This window comes from Centrocercus urophasianus, unplaced genomic scaffold (genome assembly GCF_019232065.1).
Source record: "Centrocercus urophasianus isolate 14NV4802_14NV808 unplaced genomic scaffold, USGS_Curo_1.0 seq_36, whole genome shotgun sequence".
Lineage (NCBI taxonomy): Eukaryota > Metazoa > Chordata > Aves > Galliformes > Phasianidae > Centrocercus > Centrocercus urophasianus.
The window spans coordinates 5,531,205-5,553,443 of record NW_024884933.1 but is presented as its reverse complement, the minus strand read 5'-3'; positions in this window follow the sequence as shown (position 1 = coordinate 5,553,443).

Here is a 22,239-nt window from a genome sequence, read left to right as displayed (position 1 = left end):
GGATTGCCCAGAGCAGAAGCAGAGCTGCTTTTCACCTTCCCGCACCATTTACCTCAATCTGCAGCATTTGTTTGCAGGTCCCAGGATCATCTCCAGGGAGTTCAGCCACCACCAAAATAAAATCAAAGCCCCTTAATGGCTTTCAAATATGAGGCATATTCCCAAATATTTATGACGTGTGCGTGCTGCCTTCATACTTTGTTGTCTGAGAAATATTTTAACAGGTGGATGGGCAACAATAGCTAATGGCAATTCGACTGATAAGTATTGGTACTTCAGTAGGTAAGTGCCAGGCTGTGCCCCATCACTGGCAGTGAGATGGAAACTAACAGAGCAGCAGGCAGGAACACAGGGCCCGTGCAGTGCCAGAGCCTGTAGCCAGAGCAGAGGAATTTGCCTATTTTCTGCCAGTTCTGCTCATGGGACAGAAAAACGAAGCAGCACGAAGCGTGTCAGTGTGTGTCACTCCAAGCAGAGTCCCCTGCCAGCTGAGGTTGCTTCCTTCCTTTGAAAGGATGAGCACCCAACTTCTTATCACTAAAACACACTGTTTCATTGTACAGACTGATGAGCACATTCTTAGCTGTGTGCTCAGATGATGCAGTGACAACAGGTTTAAAGAGACCGTGCAGAATGAGAGGCACTCGTACTGAGTGGTGAACAAAGTAGCTGGGCTATGGTAAATCATCCCTCCTCGCTCTGAAGTTCAGCTCATGAGTTCAACTGTTCAGTGTAAGAATGAAATGCTGTGCTGCAAATAGAGGTGGTGCAAATGCCATTGTTCTCAAGCACCAGTAATTCACCTGAGCAAAATCTGGGTGAATAATCCACAGAATGGCATCAGCTGGCCAGGAAACATTGCTGGTGATTGGCTCTGGCCACTGGAAATCCAACTAGGGGCACGTTCTGGTTGTGAAAGTCAGTGAGAGACACCAACAACCTATGAGATTTTCCTGGAAATCCTATCAATATGAGCAGAAAATCTAGGAAGAGTGTGTGATTCTGCAACCAGGAGTTACTGAAAGACAGGAGTTCAGGTGCCATCGGTGCAGATATATTGAAGAAGAGAATCCCAAGGAATGTCTTTCAAAAAGTGAATAACGTTGCATGCTTCTGGACATCTTGTTCATCCTCTGCAGAAAAACATGGCTTTCTTTCACACATACACACTTCAAAGTTTTGACCGAGGCTCCTCCAGCCTACTTTTCACTGTTCAGTTTACAAGCAGGTACATTTAAGCACATTTGAGTACTCTGAGTTTTACTCTTTGCAGGGCACATTCAGACCTGGCTGCAGATGGCTTTTTGAACTCTGTGCTCCAGACAGAAAAGCAAAGGGAGAATTTGAGGAGGCATGCAGATACAGAGTCATGGTGAGAACACATCAGCTGAATGCTGAGAGCTGCTAACAAAGTTGTGAAAGCAATGCATGCATCTTCAGGAGGATTTTCCCAGAACGATTGCATGCTCTCGCCTCGCAGTGCTTGGGAAGGCCACCCCAGAAGCTGATGGTTTAAGGTAGTTGAAGTGGGATTAGCCTCCATGAAAGACTCAGGAATACTTTTTCTCAGTGAAAGTTTACAATAATATTTTAAAGACTCTCAACCAACACCCATACTTAAGCTTTGAAAACAGATAATGCATTTTTAATGGGATTGCACATCTGACAAGGAATTTGACTAATTCCTCTGATAGCAGACAGCTTCCTCCCCATAATTCATCTCAAAAGGATCAAAAACCAAAACACTCCCTGCCATCTCTGGAATGGCCCCCCCTGCCCAGTGCCTGGAGAGGCTCAGCTCGGCTCCACGGCGCGGTGGCAGGGAGCAGGGCAGGTCCACAACCCCACAGCCCTTCTGCCACAGGATGGGATGGAGTGAGGATGAAGAGGCCGAAGGCTTCAAGCCAGAGGCTGGGGTGCTGACTCTGAACCCAACGTCTCACGGGTTAATTTGGAACTTGGAGCTATCATCTGTGGCCACCAACGTCTTCGAAGTTGCTCAAGTCAGATAATTTCTCTGCTCTGGTGCACTAACAGCTGTGAAACACTGCGAGATGTTTGAATTTGAGGTGTTTGAGAAGGAAATGCATGAGGATTTTCATTAGCTTTTTCTATTATTTGCCCTAATGAAGATTTCCTGCTCACAATCATATGCTTTGCCACGGATTCATGCCCTGCTCCAAAGGAGGACACAAGTCAGTGCTCTTCTGAACCACTTGGCTGTGCCTTTAAAACTATTCCCAGCATAATCCTTCATAGAAGATCCACAGCACAAAACCTAGCAAGGTCTGTCAAGGCATTTTTAGCATTTGTTCTGTTAAAAAAACAAGAAAAAAACCCTGAGGTATTAGGGTGCACTAATCTTTAAAAAGGTTAATTTATTCATAGAGATTTTGACAGAGATGTATGGCTAGGCTGGAGTCCCAGGCACCTCTTCCCAAGGGGAGCTGCCAGTGCGGAGACGGCTTCCCTGATACACAGAGGGCTCCAGGATGGGCCCACGCAGCACAACCAGCAGGTTCTGTGCATCCTGGGCACTTCTGCTTCTGTGAGCAGCCCTGGAGCTGCCCCTGCTCCCAGCACTGCAGTCCCATGCAAAGTGCAGGCAGTGAAGCATCACACTGTCATGGAACCCAGCAGGTAATCAACCCAACAATGCAAGGAAATTGGGAGCGTGTGCTGAGCTTCTCAGCGTTGTGCTGACTGCTGGCAGCAGGGGTGGGATGGGATGGCATGGCATGGGCAGCATATGGTGCTGTGTCAGTGAAAGCTTTCAGGCACGTCTCTCCAGGCAGACTGTGCTTCTGCTGGGTTTTACAGAATAGCATTCTGGGTTTCTCATATGCTTGTTCTTAGACAAAATTCAGTGAGACTACAAGTAATTCTCTGGATATTCTGAGCTAATTGATGCTCCAACAAGAGACACTGTGTTAAATAAACTGTATCCTTGAAATAAAACAGATTGGAAAAAGTGAACCATAGTTTGCAATATTTGATCATGCCCTATTTTTTCCACTGGGAACAGAGCTTGATCCATAACTGCACAAAGACCACTTGCAGATTAAAATTGTCCTTACTTCTTGCAGCTGAAGCAGGGGGTGATGCAGAGCCTCCAGGCCTCTGGGGCCTCCAGCTGTCAGGATACTGTAGGAACTCAGCCTGATAACTGATTTGGTTGCTTCTTTTTAATTTGCTTGGAGTCTGTGCAATTAAAACTAAAGTTTCCACAGGGTGCAGAAGGATAGAGTTAATTTGTGAGTACCCTCTCGTTTCAGCAGCAATTGCTCAATGTCAGGAATACCTGCGCTGTTTCTTTCCAGCTCTTTCCCAAAAGAGGAATGTATTCCTACTGATACAGACAGGTACCTGGGCTGACCTGCAGCCAGCCTTGCTTGGCCTCCTGCATCTCATCTGCATCTCATCTGCATCTCACCTGCATCTCACCTGCATCTCTGGCACTGCAGAGGGCAGGAGACAAGCTCAGTCAGCGTGAGCCAAAAGCAGTAATGCTCGGCTGACCAGAGCTAGTTAACTGCTAGTTTAGATTATTAACCTCTCGTGTGTAATGAGAGTCCTGAGGCTGCTTAAGCCACAAGACCAAATTTCTCCTAACCACAAACATGGAATCCTCATTAATACGAATCTGAGACACTTTCCCAGGAAGAAATAATTTGTAGAATGTAGAATCCACCCAGAAGCAAAGGATGCTGGATTTAGAGCTATGCCTGAAACTTCGGCAGCTCAGTTTAATTTGTCCCCAAGGAGAGGGAGGAAGGTCTGCAATGAGAAATTGATTTTTATTTTTAATTGCCAGGTGTCACCAGGCCTTAAAGAGAAAGTTTTCTGATGATTTCCCCAATGCCTCCAAATACTTGTAATTATTTTCTGGGGAATTTTACTTGAAAAATGGTCTATTTCTAACCGAATTTAAGCCTGCTTTATGCAAACAGTAAACCAGCTTGTTTGAAAGTAATCTTTACCCAAGGGCTAGCAGAGGAATAAAAATAAATAAAGCATGAGAAGTTTTTACAAAACCACAGACACCACCAGGCTTTCCAGGTCTAAAAGAAGAAAATCGCATTCTGTGGACTCCCTTTATATTTGTGTAACTCGTGTTTTTTAAGATGTGCTTCAATTGATATTTGGATTGAGTTACCCAACCATCAGCACCTGCTGCCTCTGCAACGGAATGCAGCCTTATCCAGCAGCATGCAGCAAATGGCTGGGGACAGAGAGCTCAGTTATTGCATGCATCTGAAGAGAAGGTAAGGGTTCAGCAACGTGACAACTCATTTTCAACCTCTGTACAATCCTAAGCCAACATGCTGGAGTTCCCTACATGGCCACAAGCGACCCAGTGTCCCCCACTGCAGGACCGGGGTGATGCCCTGCCTGCAGAGCAGCTGCCTGCTCCCACACCAAGCCCCAGGCACAGCCCTGCGTGTGATCCGTGCAGCAGCAGCTCCCTTCTGAGGGGCTTCTGACCTGACGGGCTTTGAAGTAGAAGCGAGCAGTTCTCCCAGGTGGGATTATGCTGTAACAGAAACAGGGGGTGGCTTTCCCAATTGTTCTGCCTGCTCCTTGAAACACGAATCCCCTCCTTTATCCTCAAAGAGCAGCAGTGCTGGCTGAAACCTGAAGACTGCAGGAAGGTGGAGGCATTTCTCTGAAGTACGACGGGAAGGACCTTAACCTTGTGCTGCCAAGATAACACCCTGTGGGAAAGTGTGCTTCAGAAACTCACATCCTCTGATAGCCCAGCAGAACTGCTTCAGGATCGATGTCCTGGAAAGCATCAGCACGTAACGCTCCATCCCCGCTGTCTGAGCTACTATGCTGGCAGGAGCTCTCCGTAATGACAATCGCATCCCCCCTGCACACACTGGTTTGCATTACAGAAAACACGGCCCAACAGAAAGCCAATTTCTCTGCGCTGCAATTGGGTTTGGACTAATCCCAAGCAGTCACTATCTAACAATCTCTTTCCAGGAGTTCCCACTCACTTCTCCTGTATCAATCTATTTTTATATTGGTATCTTGTTTTAATCTTTCCTTTCACGTGGATGTGAGTGCAATACCAAGAGCAGATGTGGCTCATTTCTGTGTACAACAAGTCTCAGTCGTAATACATTTAAAGAGCTTTCTCAGGTGTGTTTGTTTGGCTTCTATAACGTGTGGACAATGTTTTTCATTAGATTTATTTCTGGCAAGTTTCACTGAAATCAGAAGGTTCAGTTGGGCAGGTTTTCCTCTCCCACTCCAATTTAAACCCATTTTGCAGTTTTAGCAACAAAGAGATATTAACAGCGACTGTTGCTTGGCTCAAGGGTGTGCTGGACGTCCCAGATGTCGGGACATTGCATTTCTGCCAGCTTTACCCACGGGGCACAGCTGGGGCAGCCCTAGCAGCTCACAGCTGAACCAGGAGGCACAGGGCAGCTCCTGCCATGCACAACACGCCTGCTCTGTGCACACACAGCAAATGTTATTCTGCCTGTCGATAAGGAGTATTCCACCAGCATGAAATTCCCTTCAAACCACACACTGTGCAGGAGTGAATTTAAACAAGAACTCACAACACAATGGCAAGTAATAATGGACTACACAGGTTTCATTCCTGATGGTCATCGCCAGCTCAAGTGACAAATAAATTCCACAGGCTTCCACCTCTTCCTGAAATACAAGAGCTTGTGGGATCAGCGAGGATCAAGACGAGCCATCGAGCGCTGCCAAAGCATCTGAGCAATGGGAGCTGCTCAGCTTTCCTCTGTCTGTGGGCCACAAAGGGCCGTCACACTCACAGCCACTTATCTCTCTCACACTGCTGCAGGATTTCTAGTGCTGTGCTACAATTGTCATTTTGGTGTAAGTGAACCTCTTACAGTGGAACCATATCAGACCTTCCCTGGTTTATTGGATAACAAAAGTACTTCACATTTTCATTTAAAATAAATACGTTTTCATGAGCAAGGTGTAAAATCCCCCCAGTGCAGTTGAGGAAATGTGTGCAGCTTAATATCCAAATAACGACGAGTGTGACACAACCCCCCTCTGACCATTCAGATATTACAAGGTCCCAAGATCCTGAATTTTGCAGCATTTTTTTGTTTTCTTTTAACCTTCTGCTGATGTATCTGATCAGTTCCATCAGGAACTGACAGTCTGCTATGGCCCATTAACAAGCATTTCATCCACAGGTTCTTCAACCTGTGCAGGGTTTAAAATCGTCTGCTAAAGCACTCCATTTTTCCAAAGCAATACATCATCAACCTAAAACCTGCAAGCAAACTGCACAAGAGGAAGACGAAAGCCACAGCACTGTGCTCAGCAGTGCCACATCCCACCACCAGCTCTCCCACCTCTTACCAGAGATCTATAAGTATGGATTCCACTGCCCAGAGCAAGTTCCAAATTGCACTGAGCATACTGCAGCCTGACAAAGAGCTTCGTGGCCCCAATACCTCCTTGTGACCTTTCTTCTTCACTGGGTATGCAGTGATGCTGGAAGCTCATTTTGGTGTGTGCATCTGAGCAACAATTCTGATAGCTTTATGATTTTTACTTTTTTTGACATTTTACACAGGACAGATGTTGTCACCAAGGCTTCTCTTGTAAACTAGATATGGAGATGGCTTGGATTGGGTTACCTTGGTAAAATAGTTTAAAATAAATAAAAGGATGGTTGGTCTCTCTCGGATGAATTAGCTTGATTGGAACTGTCAGGTTAAAAAGGTCTAAATAAACAGTTGTGCATCTACCCTAAATGGAGTTAAGCACCCAGGACAAACAGTAAGGACACCCAGAATGAAAGCCCAGATGAACGAATTCATCCCTGCACAGATGTGGGTGATGTGTGTGTAAGCACCTCCTAAACTTCAGTCTGAAGAGGGCCTTGGGCTTCTGGAGACCACAGATTTGATTCTCAACAGCCACTAGAAGTCATAAGAATGTGCTGATTCCTTTTTCATGCTAATAAATAATGCCATAGAAATTTAAAGGTGGAGTCGAGAATGCCTGGAAATGAGAGAGGTCACTTCTGCTCCCTGAAGCCTCTGAGCTCCCTGCAGAGGAAGGATGGGACATTGCTCCAAACCAGTGCTTCCAATTGTTGAAGTCCCTAAAAATCAAAGTTATTCCACTCCTCTGTTTCCTTCCAAAGGACTAAACTCATCCCAGTCTATTTACAGTGGTGGTGCACAGACGCTCCCTTCCATTTCTGTGCCCTAAGTAAATCAGTTCTTCACTGGCTGTTATAATGTGCAGAGCAGATTTTTGCATTGCGCGTTCAACACATCTGCGCAGTCCTGCCACCATCAAGGGGTGATTCATCCTGTGAAAGGGAATTTGATGATATCTCAGAGTAGATACTTGCACCAACTCAGGAGGAAGTGCTGTAAAACTCAACGAGGCATCATCCTCCAGCCTGTCAGGGCATTTAGAGGCTCACAACAGAGGAAACACCGCTAATCTGAGACCCCTTAGTGTAGACCCCTTCTTTTATGTTTGCCACTTTGAGCTGTTCAGACTGAAGTTTTCATCCAAAACCATCATCTAAACAGCTCATCTCTGGTTTGGGCTTGTTTGTACACAAATAAAGACCTTGCAAATAAAGGAGTACCTTGCTAAATATCACCTATGGCCAACGCAGTCCCAAACAACCAGGAGGTTTAAATTCCAGCTTTTCAGAAATCACTGGATGCTGTGAGGCCTTCCCAGCTAACAGCTATGAATAAAGCACAGAAACAGAGGTACCTACACAAAGAATTTGGCCCATAGCAAACATACGTTATTGTAAAATTGTCCAGAAAATAGATGCTGTTCAGACCAGAAATTACCTTAAATGACTGTTGAGTTGACTGGGTTACAATATTTTAAGGATCATAAAAATAAATATAGTTGTCCAAACAGAGAGATGCAGTGTGTTGCCAAGTCAAACAGCCCGCACGAAGGGGTGCTCGCCCCGCGCAGCGCTGCGCTGCCTGTAAACTGCAAGCGCTGGGATGAAGTGACTCTTTGTTCAGTCTGTGTGTTTAAAAATTGACGAGTGCTCCGTGGTATCAATCATGCCTGTCAGACAGCACAAGTGCAGATCTGTTACACTTAAAGGGTTGTCAAACGAGACATGATTTAATTTGTCATTTTTTTTCTCTCTCTCTTAGTGCGGCATGCACGTGCTCTTCATTACTCTTCATCATCGGGGAAAATGAATACATTTTTTGTATAATTTTTTTTCCTCAGAAGGGTGGAGGGATGGTTGTTTACCAATGACCCAGCACTTGTGAAGAGATCATAAGCAGCTGTTCCCTACATGCCCTCACGATCTGAGAATTTAACGAAGCCGCGGGAGGGGTGGGATGGGAGCAGGGCACTCAATGGACAAAGGCCTCGCGACGCACGGCGCTGCAGCCTGCAAGCACTGCCCTGGGCCTCCACAAAGCTTCCCTCCCCTCCAAACTCGCGTGAAAGCGACTTGTTCCTGGGACCTTCATGTTGGTCAGGGGAACGGAGCCCCTGATGGAACTCAAAAACCTTCTGATTTCTGCAGCTCTGTGAGCTGGATCTGATTCCTGGGAGAAGCTCTACCTGTTGTTTCAATCCAGAAGTAAAGCAGATGTGTGTAATATCAGAGTGCTGCGGAAAGGAAAGGATTAACTCATTTGTTTCACAGTTAATGTTGTTGAACTTTTTTTTTTCAGGCGACACGCAGCTGCATTCTTCAATTCGTACTGCATACATCGCAAGAAGTTGGACTGAAGAACGTGAAACCTGCCTTGTTCCTGGTAATGACAGCTCTCCTGCCCTGCACTAAATGATGTCTGCAGCCAGGCTCACACCAGCACAGCAGATGCCACCAGAACATCCCTGCAGAACCAGCAACCGGGCCGGTCCATGCGGAAGAACCTGAACTGAGCTGCTGTTCCTGCAACTCCTGGGGAAACGTTTTACAGGTCCCCAGTGACAATGGGCGTTAATTAAGCACAGCGCTCACCTGGCAGGTCTCAGCCATGTTCCATCATGGTAGAGCAGCAAGGTCATATCTGCAGTGCTCCCTGGACGTGAACCTAGAGACACAGCACTGGGCAGTGGAGATCAGTGACAGCCAACAGGACCCACCCCACACATCCAGGCCATGAACAGAGAGAACTGGAGCCCTGCAGGATGGAAACACTGATTTTCTTCCCTACACCTCCTAGCTACTTTTCTGCTACAGCTCCTTGGGCGCCCGTCTCTAGCCAGACTTTATTTCAGTGCCGATAAATGTAGTCAGGATGTGAGGAAAACTACCAGGATAATTTTATCCCTCACGGTAAAGGAACCCATATCATGGACATTAAACCCACACAAGGTGAACAGCAGCAGTCCCAAGCCTTCGCCTATAACACAAGCCCCAAAGCAGCCTCAGTGCCCAACAGTGAGCTATTTCTCAAGGCCTGCTGCTCAAATGGAGCAGGAAAATACCAGCACACTGCCAACATCTGCACACCCCACAACAGCAGGGAATTTATGTGATAATGAATTATCACAGAGCCTTAGAGAAGGTCAGAAACCAAATATAAGGGCAAACCAGTCAGCTGCAGCTCTACCTTCAGCCTGAACAGCACCATTCCAAGCACCACATCTGCAGGAGACCAGGAATATCCCATCCCTGGAGGTGCTCAAAGCCACGTTGGATGGGGCTCTGGGCAATCTGATCTAGTGCCTGATTTAGCAGTTGGCAACCCTGCCCCAGCAAAGGGCTTGGAACTGGATGACCTTTGAGATCCTTCCAGCCATTCTGCAGTTCTATGAACATGAGCAGCTAACAGAGCTGATGCCCCTGGAGCAGCCAGCAGCAGGAGGGAGCCAGGGGGACAGCAGGCCCTAAGCTCGTGCTTGATGGCTTTTCTGAACTGTGTCCCAAATCCTGCTTTACCTATTAATGTGAATAGCCCTATTGAATTCAGTCGGGCAGCTCATGGGAATACAGATAGAAAACCTTGGCTCTACTTCGGTAAACTAAATTTCAAGAACAGTCTGAGTATACCATAACAAAGACCCCAAAGCCAGTGAGAACCATGAAAGGAGCTCATTTCATTACTAAATCAATTTATAAGTATAAACATGGAGTTATCTGACTAAAATATGGGTTTTCCCTATTTGAAATACTGCACCTCCAACTTACTTGATGTCACCAATAGGCACCCCTCAAGGAAGCAGGCAGCATGCTGCCTTTGGATACCCAACCATAAATCAAGAGATTTCCTGAAGTCTGCCTGGAATAGTGGAGAGTAGCCAAAATTACATGAAGTGCTATTTGTGTGCTATTAGTTGTGGGGTGTGTGGGGGGAGTGTGGGAAGGAAAAAGGGGAAGAAGGAAAACCACTTTCTTAATAGTTCCTACGATATTTGGAAAACATTCATTCATTGCATCCATTTATCAGGCTTCCATGTAATAACTCCAGGTCAAAAAAAAAACAAAAACACAACCATGACGGGGTGGTGGAGAGAGGAAATCAGGGATACTGGGTTTTGACTGGGAAAAACTGGAATGTTGTCAACGTTTCCATTTAAAAGAAATATAATTACAAAGCGATGTTTGTGTCTAGGTGCCATGCAGTGGCAGCAGATGAGGTCAATTTGTTCTGCTCAGCAGTTTCACATCTGAGCAACAGCTCAGTCTTACAGCTTTTAAGATTGCATATTCAGACAGTGCAGCACTCCCACATATCCACTGCAATGCCTCCAATAGCTGGAAGAGCCTGGCTGAGGTCCCACAGCAAACCCTGAACCTCGCATCCCCCAGCCGTGCCTGCAGCGCTCAGGGCCGGGCTCTGCAGCACTGCAGGGCTGCGATGTATGGCAACGATACGTGGTGTTGAAGAAGAGATCCCTATGAGAGAACACATCATCACCACAGACACGTGCTGGGCTCCTCTCCGCCTGAGCTCCAGAGCCATTCCCTGCTTTCACTGGTGACCAAACATCACAGAGTCATCTAGTGGCCAAGGGGGATCCTACAGAGAGCGCTTCCATTTCTCGACATGAAAAATGGAAAGGTAGCTAGCAATTAGCTGCTGGTATCTGATTTCACTGTGAATTTGAAAAATGCAACAGGAATCAAGAAACCGAGATGAAATAAGTGCCCATGTGAAGCCAGAGCCCGAGGATGGGAGCGAGCTGCTCTTACAGCACTTGAGCTGTCATGAGTGACCTCCCCTGCTGACTATTGATCCTGGCTTAAATGCAAAAATTTGGTGTCAACTGTCATCTGCAAGGAAGACAGATCTCACTGCAGCGAGATCACAAATCCTTTCTCTCATTCTTTAGCAGATCACATCCGTGGTTGTCTTTTGATGTTTCTAGCTGAGAGAACACTTTTATAAAACAAAACAAAACAGAAAACCTCTTTGGGAATCCCTGTTGGCGCGATGTTTTTGATTAGTGCTAATGTTTTTCTGGCCGGCTGTGAAAATGCATTTAACTATAATTGAGTAGGCATTGTAATTCCAAAGCTTTATGAAACAAAAATCCACAGAGTGACAATCTGATACAGAAATCTGGCAAAAGATGATGTATCTTGCTCCTCAGAGACAAGCTTAATGGAATAAAAATATTGATCTAATATAGAAAGATTGGATATATGTTTTCTTATAGCTTCCACTATTATCAAGGGGGCAAGGGAGAAAATTCTTAACATGAAAACCCATTCATATTTGGAATAGTTTCCTCTTAAAGGAAATGGTGTAATTGTAATGTCAGTGCTCACTGTGCTGCAAACCAGACAAAGCACCGAGGAGCGCAGCGCGGAGAGCAGAGCTGCAGGGCGATGGCAGGGACCCATCCTCACCACTGTGACTTCTGTGATTCCACTGCTTCTGATTTCACTCAGATTGGAAGCAGAGGAGAGGGAGGAAGGAGGAGAAAAGGAATTCCTTGCCCTCACTAGCACCACAGTTATCCTACGCTTTATTCTCTCAGCCAGAGATGGACTGAAGTAACTTGCTGGCCACATCCTGAAGAGCTCCTTATTATGGTGGCCGGGAGGAAATCGTGTGTCATCTCCACTCAGCCCTAGAGCTGGAAAAAGCAAAGCCTGCTTGACTTCCATACAGTACATTTCTGAGAGTACTTTTAATTAATGCTCTAAATTAGACTGTCTTGCAGGAAAAACAAATCTGTCGATGGAACAGACTTTTAATTTGTGAAACAAGGCACTCAGCTGTGCAGCAGGAATGGTGACACCGCCAATTTGGCTGTGCTGGCTGATGCTAACCTGAGCAGGGCTGCAGTGCCATCAGGACCCGTCCACCGCCGGCCCTCCTGCTTCCTTCATCCACGCGGAGCTGTGGGCACGGTCTCTCCCTCTTTGCATTTTGAAAGGGGGGAAAAAAAAAAAGACTGAAAAAAAGAACAACCCAAAAGAACACTGCGGATAAAGAAAAAATCACAGCATCGAATCAATTAATGCGAGTTCTTCCTAACTTCCACGCAAGCTTTGCCTTCAATTAGCATGATCTCACTGAACCCTCTTGTGTAGGCCTGGAGCAAAAGCAATGGAAACTTTCTCCCTTCTTGTTTTAATCTTTCACCAAGTCCTGACTTTCGCCTCCAGCCCGTCTAATTGAAACTAATCTTCGCGGGCGAGGCCTGTCTCTTTCCCTTAATCCCTCTCTAAGGAAGCTCACATGGTCCCAATTACAGCCACACCGGCCCCTTTTATTCCCCTCCTCGTCTCTTTCTGCCAGTTTCATTTTTTGAAAGTTTGCATTATTAACTCCATGCTTGCGAGTTCCTGTCTGTCACGGGGGCCTAGAGATGTTATCACTGGTTGCCGATGTATAAGGTTACCATGAAAGCATTTTATGGATTACATTTTGCAAAAAGGCGATAGAGGGCATGATAGCCAGCACAGTGGCGAGCTTTATAGGAGTTTATATCTGCAATAAATGAGAGGCCAAGGAAGTGTTTATCTTGGACTTAAGTGTATACCTGCTTAGCTATCTGAAGGCAGAGACAATAACAGCTAAGAGGGGATCGCTGCCATTCATGCAGGGCTCTCACAGAGGTGCCTGTGCATTGGGCTGCGGTGCTGCGAGGGAGGCAGCAGAGCCACGACCAGCAAACCCGGCCGGGAATGTGTTTAACATTATGGAGTTAATGAGGTTATGAGAAGGCAAAGATAGCGCTCGCTGGTTCCCAAGGTGGCTCCTAATCCCAAGGCAAAGCCTAGCCCATTAATGCCGGAGCTCAAACAATTTATTAAAAATAGACAACTCTCTTTCTCTTCCTTTTTTTTTTCCTATTTTTTTTCTATTTCCTTCTCATAACTTGCCTAGTCGCAGGCAATAGCTTCTGTGTTCCTCCAGTGCCATGATTTATTGCTTGCTTATATAGTTTCTGGTTCAAAGCTAGCGCATAAATCAATCATGGTGGTTGCTCCCCTGAATACATTCATTTGAACTCCTGCTGGAGCCCTGAGAAGCACAGCTCAGCACCCCACAGCCACCTCCCTCCTCCCCATCCCCAGCAAAGCTCACTGGGTTTCACTGAGCATGAGCACACGCATCCCCAGATTTCACCTCCTCTCTCAAGCAGGACAGCAGCAGTACAGGACAGACCTCCTCCTGCATTGGCACGATAGCTGCATGCAGCTCTGGAACCACAGATCTGCCCACTCTTATTCCAAGTGGATGGCAATTGAAGTCTGGCCTTTCTGTAACTAAGTAAGGGAGCATAGCAACCATCTGGGCTATTCGAGTTGCCAAAAAAAAAAAAAAAAAGAGAGCTATATTTGCTCATATCGACTCCCTTTGGAGAGAAAGTAAAAATGAGGGAAAGAAGCCACGTGAATGACATCCCTTGTAGGTGAATTTATAGTTCAGTGTTCAGTACCCAGCTGCACCAGCTATCCCAGCTGACCCAGCCCCAGGGGCAGGAAGGACAGGCTCCTTTTCCAGCTGCTGAGCCAAGCTCAGCTCCGGCTCGGGACGCTGCCTGCAGTAGGGCTGCTCACTGGCCAGCTGGAAACCCTGTCTATCTCATCTCTCACCATCAGGGTAGCACAGGGTATTTCTCATGGGCCTGGAAGGGGTGAATGCTGCAAGAGCGCTGGATGTTGGCTCTACAGGCAGGACTTCACAACATTTTACAAGAAAAAACCTCAAAATATGGGGAAAAAAACGATCAGACTAAATGCACCAGAACTAGAAATGTAGAAATTCCTGAAGAAAATATTTGAAAAAAAAATATCATTTCTGTCAGCCAAAACATCTTTTCTGTAATTTCTAAGCATTTCATTTTCTGAACATTTTGAACATTTTTAAATACGTTCAATTCACTAGCTTCAAAGCAACAAGTAATTTAAGCTACAAAGAAAAAAAGACTATTTCTTTTTTAAAATATCAAAATAACATATTTTGACAAACTCAAAGCATTTTTCCAAAACACAATCCAAGTCAAGAATGTCAGAAACTCTTCCCGCAAGGAAAACTGGCATTTTAAAGACGAAATAATATCTTGCACATCTGGACAACGAATTCTTGGCCAACGCTACCTCCTATTTTGCAGTGGTTCCACCTGTAGAAGTGCAGCAGACCCGCAGCGAGGTCCTGCAGGACTCAGGCACGGCGCAGGCACTGCAGCTATTTCAGGTACTTGGCTGTATGCGTTCCTCATCTTTCTTCCTAATGGCAATACAACATGTGCTTGTCTCCCATTGTTTTATGTTATTTTTTTCCCAGTATGGAAGTCTTCAAGACCCATTTGTCACTACTTCACTGTCTTTCACAAGATTCTTTTCATAAATTCCTGTTCATCTTGATAGAATAATAAAACAGCCAAGCCTGTTCTAAGTCTTGCTGGAGAGGTGCTGATGCAGAGGAGTACGGCCCCATATTTTTTAAATTTGAATTGCTGACACAGACTTTACAAAGCCATAAGAGAAAATACATCAACACATCTGAACAGATGTGACTCTTGATGTCTTTTTTTCTGGAAGATTAGATCTGCTTGGAATCCATTTGTCCTTGCCTCCTTTTCTGGCCTAGGAAGCGCAGTCAGCAAGAAACTTCACACTGCAGCCTCTGGTTTGCTGCTGAATGTTTCACATGTGAGCTGAGAAGTAAAAACTCATGGCGTAACATCACACGTTTTATGGCATAGCAAGAAGAGGTCATTCTTTCCTTTTGCCTTTGATATTTATGAGGACTTACAGAATGATTAACTGAGGAGGATGGTGGAAATGAATCCTAAACAGTGAAGCTTTGGATTCTCCAACCAAACGAGTGGCTTTTATTCCAGATTTATGACCTTTTCACAGCCTGATGATGATGAGTAATGACCTATCTTCACACTGTTGAAGCATTTATTATGACTATTTATCAATAAAGTAACATAACAAGATTTGAAGAGGCACAAAATAATGCTAGGAGTGCAGCCAACATTGTCTTAGCTGTGAACTTTCCCAGATACCTGAAGAGGGCAGCACAGGAGGGTGCCTGCTTCTGGCACATGCCCTGAAGGGAAAGCATTGAGGAAGAGTGTGCAGAGGGGTGGGAGAGAGCCCAGAGCCCCAAGAGGTAAGGAGGCAAGGGAATTCCCCCAAGGGGAAGAGAGAGAACAAATTTATGTTTGCATCCACAACTCTTCTTCTCTCTTTTTCCAGGATCTGAGGGTTGTTCTCCATGATGTCCAAAGAGTCACACAGGATTCTTCACAGCATTCAATTCATACCATTAATTTGAATTCTCCAGTTTTCAGTTGTAAAACTCTTATCAGAATGACAGCTGCCTTTGATGCTTTTCAGGCCCATGAAGCAGCTTGAACCCAGCAGAGAAGGATAAAAACCCACAGCACTCCTGCCCCTCCATCAGCTTCGAGCTAAGCACTGAAATTCTACTTGACTTTCATGCCAGTTACCAGAAATTCTCATAGAGCTAAATTGAGCTAAATGCTGAAAATACTGCTCCTGAAAGTCACACGGTCCAGCAGAGTAATTCATCTTTCTGTGAGAGCCTACAGCCATGCCTGCTGCCCGAGCTCCCGTCGCTGTGGTTGTGCACTGGGGCAGCTCTTCCCAGGGAAGTGCGAGCAAGAGAGGATTTCCTCCAGTCTCTACACATAAGAGAGATCAGGCCTTCCCACTTTTGAAGCAGGCTGTCAGTAAATGTCATATTTTATTTTGCTTCCGAAAGACAAACATGGCAACACATACTCTGTTAGCAGGCCAAAAGAATTATAACTGTATTTTGCTGAAAGCAGCGTTGATTTCGATTTAGCCTAGCACTTCTTGTAAAACTGAATTACACTGAATTCACTCTAAACAGCTGTGACATTGGCATCTTTATAACATGCGCGCTGCTCGCTATGGTGAGAGTGCAATTGATGCTCGGGGGAAGGCAGCTCCTCTCAACAGCACAGAAATGACAACTGAGGCCAGGACACAAGAGTCAGCGAAGCAAACAAGAAGAGAGAATTCATGGAGGAGCGTGGCTTCTGGATAGCTGCAGCTGGTCCTCTGCCAGGTGACTCACAGGGACAAGGAGCAGAACCCACGTGGGTCCTTGAAGTCTCGTCCAGAACCAAAGCAGGACATCGAGCTTCATACTTCTGCTCCCATGCCACAAGAACTTGGTATTAATGGTCAACATGTGTAGAACTCAAAGACAGTGGGCACCACTGAAGTGAACAGAGCAGCTGAAATCTGATTTAATGGAGTTTAGATCTGGCATAACCTTTCTGAGGCAGTGGTTCCTCTCTTTCCATGAGGTATTTTTATTCCATAATTCAGGGAGTTCCAGGAAACTCCACAGGGTCAAACGCAGGTCTGAGCCAGACGCTGCTCTCAGGCTCAATCTTGGGCACAGCTCAGCCCCTCACACAGAGCTGCTGTGCTGACCTCTGGTACTTTCTCATTTCTTTAGGAAAATGTGCCACATTACCAGGCAGAGCCTAACTGCAGCAGCTGGTTCTGCTGTAACCATGTAGGTGGACGAGGGAAGTCGCTAATACAACAGTGATGGGTTCTGTGTCCTCAGAACTGAATCTCAGCCCCAGTATGCCAATATCAGTCTCCAAGCTCCCAAAGCCCATCTGTAGCAATCGTTAAATAAACTCTTCATGGTGTCTTCTGCAGCTTTTAATAGACTGGAGTACTTACACTGTCAGCTTTTAGTGGGCAAGATGTAATTTTCCAATAAACACCACCTCTTCCAAAAAGCAGCACTTTCTGAACTTTTTCCAGAATCCAAAGGTTTTGGCTGCAGCTGCAGCAATGGGAATCAAATTATAAAAACAAAATCCCTCCTTTCACTCCATGCTTTCAAATGTTTTTCCAGGGCTGAAATGAGAGGCGTGCTCACTATTTGTTTCTGCTTCTGTTGGCTTTTAAAAGCACAAGAGGGTAAAGGAGCTGGATGGCTGTAACTTTCACAGCTTGCTTATGTACACAGTGCCATAACCTTTGTGTCTTGCTGTGAGCAGCTGCACTGCAATTGTATTAGTCTGACTGACTGTAAACTGTGTGGTAATATGTAAAACATATTGTGAGTGATGATGACTAATTGGAGAACATCTTGTGAGACACTCTAAACGTGTGTAGAATGTCATCCAGCTGTAACCAGCATTCTGTCGTGGACTGGCTGTATTACTTACCAGAGCTTCAGGGCTCAGCAGCAACTTCAGAGAGAACAGATGAATGGCATAAGATGAAGCATCCCACGTTTCAGCCTCTTCCACTTTCAGTAACTGATGGCTGGAACTAAGGTACCAAGCTGTGGTAACAGGGTCCTGGTTTACTTGCAGAGATTCAGAGCATCCTGGCTAGAGGACCCTGATTGCCAGTGGGAAAGTCAAACGAGTCAGCTGCATTTCAAAAATCTGTATAAAATGTTAGTCGTATTCTGAACTCTTGTCCCTGTTTCTAGTGCTCTCATGAAGGGTCTGAGCACTACCAGCAAACCGTCACGCTTCAACACTTCTGCAGATGCCAGAGATACGGGGTAGCAGCCACAATTGAAAAGCCAGCAGATCTTGTGTTCAAGAGATGATCCCTACTGGAAGGCCTGTTGGGCACCAAAGCTTGCGCTGGCTGGGCGTTAGGCTGCCCCGGGTGCCCGTCACCCTGCCCTACACAAAGCATTCCTTCCAGCTCACGTGGCAGGGAAAGTATCAACCTACTGCAGAAAGCAAGTGAGAACTCATCTGTAAGAGTCTCTCTGCGGGTGCTAAAGCAGATCAGTTTTGCAAGCAACTTCAAACCAAATTTCTAAACCTTCTTTAAAAAGTTACAGATCTCACACGTAAAGGACCAAGTGATGCATACTGATGAAATGATCTCTTGCAATGTACACAGAAGGTGAACCAGCTCTTACCTTTAATAGCCTTACGCAGTGTATTTTGGAAGGAAGGAAGATCTTACGCTCATTTCTAAGGGATGGACGCGACTGACCCAGAAAAGATACGGCAGTCTTAAACAGAATATGGCTGTCCTGTTTGCTAACATTCCTTGCCTACAGGATGTGCAAACAGCAATTTCAGCGCAGCACAATCATGACGAGAGTACAGTAGATAAAATATAACAGATAATTACCATTAGACTCATGCAGCTTTTGTCTAGAGGAGCCCCTAAACTTACAGCAATGGAAGCTGGAAGTCCTCATTAAAACAGAGTGATTTATGTGTAAAGGAGACTCCTCGAGACTGTGCAGCAACGTCTCCAGACAGTTACACTGCAGATGCCCTGTGCCTTCGCAGCATAACATGCATTTAAAAACCTTCAGCAGCAGACCCTCAACAATGTCTCCCATTGTTCACTTCAGCTCACACTGGACCAAAACAATAGGTTGGTTGTAGTCCCAATAAGCTGGAACATATCTGCTATCTGGTGCGCGGGCAACAGTGAGGTTAGCTAAGGGTAAAAATAATTCTGTCCTCCTTGGTGCTGAAAACCCTTTCATTTGTACAGATATTCAAGGCCTAATTTAAACAGGGACCATCTCTTTCCGAACACATCTGACTGGCAGCGCAGGGTAGAATTACAGCTGTATGGTCTAGCTTGTCCATCACGCATTTAAACACCATCGAGACGATGCCAATAAACCTCACCGCAACCGCTGCTCCCTGCGGATCAGAGCTGGCTGCCCTGCAGGCCCAGGAGCTGGGAGATGGCTCCAAGCAGAGCAAGGTGCCCCGCAGCAGCCGTGGCAGCGCTGGCAGAGCTCGGTGTGCGCGGCCGCCTGCGCTGACCCGGCGGTCACCTCACACTGGTGCTCCAACAGAGCCGTTTTGTTCCGCCCGCGGTGGAGGGCGTCCAAACAGCGAACGTTCAGTGAGGGCAGGAAGAGCGTTTGAAGCAAATTCTTGCAGAAATAAATGTGAATTTACTTAACTTACCATGTCTCCTGCTTTTCCCCTCGGCCCCCCTTTTCCTTCCTACTGCTGTTCCTCAATAGCATCCCTCTACTTTCCAAGTCATCCTTCACACTCACCGCTGTGTACCTCTCTCCCTTTTGCCACCCACTGCCTATTTCTTTATTTTCTTTTTCTAATTTCTTTCCCCTCCCTACACCTCAGCACAGACTTCTTTCCAGGTGAGAATATTTTACTCGGTGATTCCAGTTAAAAAAAACATTGTAAAAGAAGCAGCTCCTGCTGCTTTTCACTCCTTGGAACACACTCACGTCAGCCCATGGAGCAAAGGGCTGGGGCACCACCAGAAGCAGACCTGCACGGAAATATTTGTTTCCCGTGTTCTTGCCTCTAAGTGGATCTGAGGTTTGAGGGCTTTGTCAACCACTCAGATTTTGTTGAGGGTTTCGGCATTCTGCATAGAGCTGCTGCTTTGGCATGTTGGTATTTAAATGCTAATGTTGTGGTCGAAAGCTTGAACACTAGAAATGCATAGCTTCAAAATCCAAAGTGCACAGCAATAACTTTCAACAATAATCCTGCATTTTTAAGCTATCATTTCTGCGGGGCTCAGTCCTGCTCCAAGGGCTTGGGATAAAAATAGGAGAAGTCAGGTGAAGGAAGCATCACGAGCACTGAGTCGAGCACAGCTCTGTGCTCTGGGAAGGACAAGCAGCACAGGTCCCAGACAGCTGCTCTCTGGAGCATTTGCTTGCAACCTGCCAGCATGCTTCCAGCACGGAGGATTGCTCTGTGTGGCAGCAGACACCAGGTGCTTCTGATACCCACTGCCTGGGAAGCATTAAATCCTCTCCTGCTCTTCTGCAAGGCAGCAAAGTTCAGAATAATATCCAGTTTGCCATCAAATATGTTACATGAATACTTGGTATTAAATTTTAATATAGCGATTATACAGGAGAAAAATTGTACTTCAGATTAGGAAGGTATTAAAAAATTTGGGAAACATCTTTGGAAGAAGCATTTTTCAGGTAGTTGAGAGGATGTTGCTGACTTGTCAGAGGCAGGATGTTCAGAGAGGGAGAAGTCTCCCATTAATATGAACAACAGATTCAGCAACTTCTTCTCTTTCCTTTTGTTCATCTCCCCAAATTGGGCTGGAAGCACGCTTCCAATCCTAAAATGGCCCCTAAATATACGGCCTGGTCAGCCCTCCTTCCCAGAGCAGTGGCTCAGGAAAGAACAGAACCCACTGAGCAGGGATTCCCTTTAACTAAGCCCATCAGGGCAGACACTGACTAAAAATAAATAAACTAAAAACCTCAACAACTTCTTCTGGCAAACCCAGCACAAGGCAGGGTTCAGTTGAGCCCCAGAGTCACAGCTCACTCGCCTCCAAGGGGATTTTATGGTGTCCAGCTTTCCAGACAACCTGGAACACTTTGGATTTTCCAAAGGAGGAACTGATACGGCCGTGCTGGGACAGCACTGGAACTGCTGACCCCTGGGCCCAGGTTCTCCAGCAGCAGGAGGAAACAAAGAAGCCAGTGTTTGCTGGGAATGAGAGGAAAGAAAAATAATTTTGGCTGAACCAACATTTTCCAGTGAAAACCCTTTTTGTCAGAAAATTCTCAACTAACTCTACTGATGGGAAAACACAGGTATCTTGTCTTGTGCTCCAAATGGCCCCACGGCACAGCTAACCACGAGGTGTTACCAGGAAAGGTCCTTCCCTTGCATGCATCAGCAGCAGAACAGCTGGTAAGAAGCTCTTCTCAGGTCCAGCTAGTTACAAAAGCATTTTCCAGAAGTACTCAGTAGAAGCAGAAGAGAAGCTTCCAATGTTCTTTTGAAATGTCTTCTTTATGTTGCTATTATGCAACATTAAGAAATAAATATGAAACTGGAACGACACAGGCTGACAGGATCACAGACATGACTGGATGGCCTCAAAATCCTTTTTGTTTCTCTGAAAGGTTTCACTGCCTTTTTCTTCATTCCCAAACAAAAGATGAAGATTCAAACAGATCCGGAGGTGACAAGTCCAAGCCCTGCTTTAGCTTCCCTACATACACATTCAAAAAAGCTGACAATCGTAGTTACATACATAGCTGCCAACAGCAGCCTTGCTGCATTAAATTCTTGTTTCCTTCAGGTGCACCTTGAAGATATAGTAAACAAGCACAGAGCCAGCAGAGGGCTGGAATAAGCTAGTGTCTCTGGACTTTCATTAGCAGAAAAGCCACAATTAATTTCCTAAAGAAAAAAAGGAAATTGAAGGGTTGGTTTTAATCTTGTCCTGGGCTGAGTGAATCCAAGAGTCGGAGCAAATGGGATCCCGTAAATCTAACAGCAGCCACAGTGAAACATTATCCTGTGCCTTTTTAAGGAAGTACTTAGTGTAAGAAGTAGCAGAAATGGTTAGTGGAAACAGACCCTTGCCTCGGCGCTGCAGCCATCGCTTGATGCTGTGACCCCACCAGATGTGTCCATTCAGAGGCAGCGCAGGGCCAGATAAGAACCCTGGCCGTGGAATTAATCAGTTCCCATTCTCTTAACCCCTCACATGCCTGTGCAGCTCCTACAGTTTTCTGGGGCACTCAGGGTTGAAAAAAAAAATAAGTCAAGCCTCACCTGCCCACTGCAGCCCGAGTGAGAGAGCAGAAAGCCAGCCAGCCCAGGGACAGCAAAGCAGCACACCTGCAAAGCATCCACAGGAGCTCAGACCCCAGCCCTGCTCGGATGGCTGCTGGCAGCCCCTGCCCAGGCCCACGTCCCTGGACATGCCTTATCTGCCACAGACAGGCAGGGGAAGTCTGACCCTGCAGGAGGTGATTGAAATGGTTTGGGAATGAATGACAAGAAGGGCTGCCCCTGAATGGGGGAAGCTGGAAG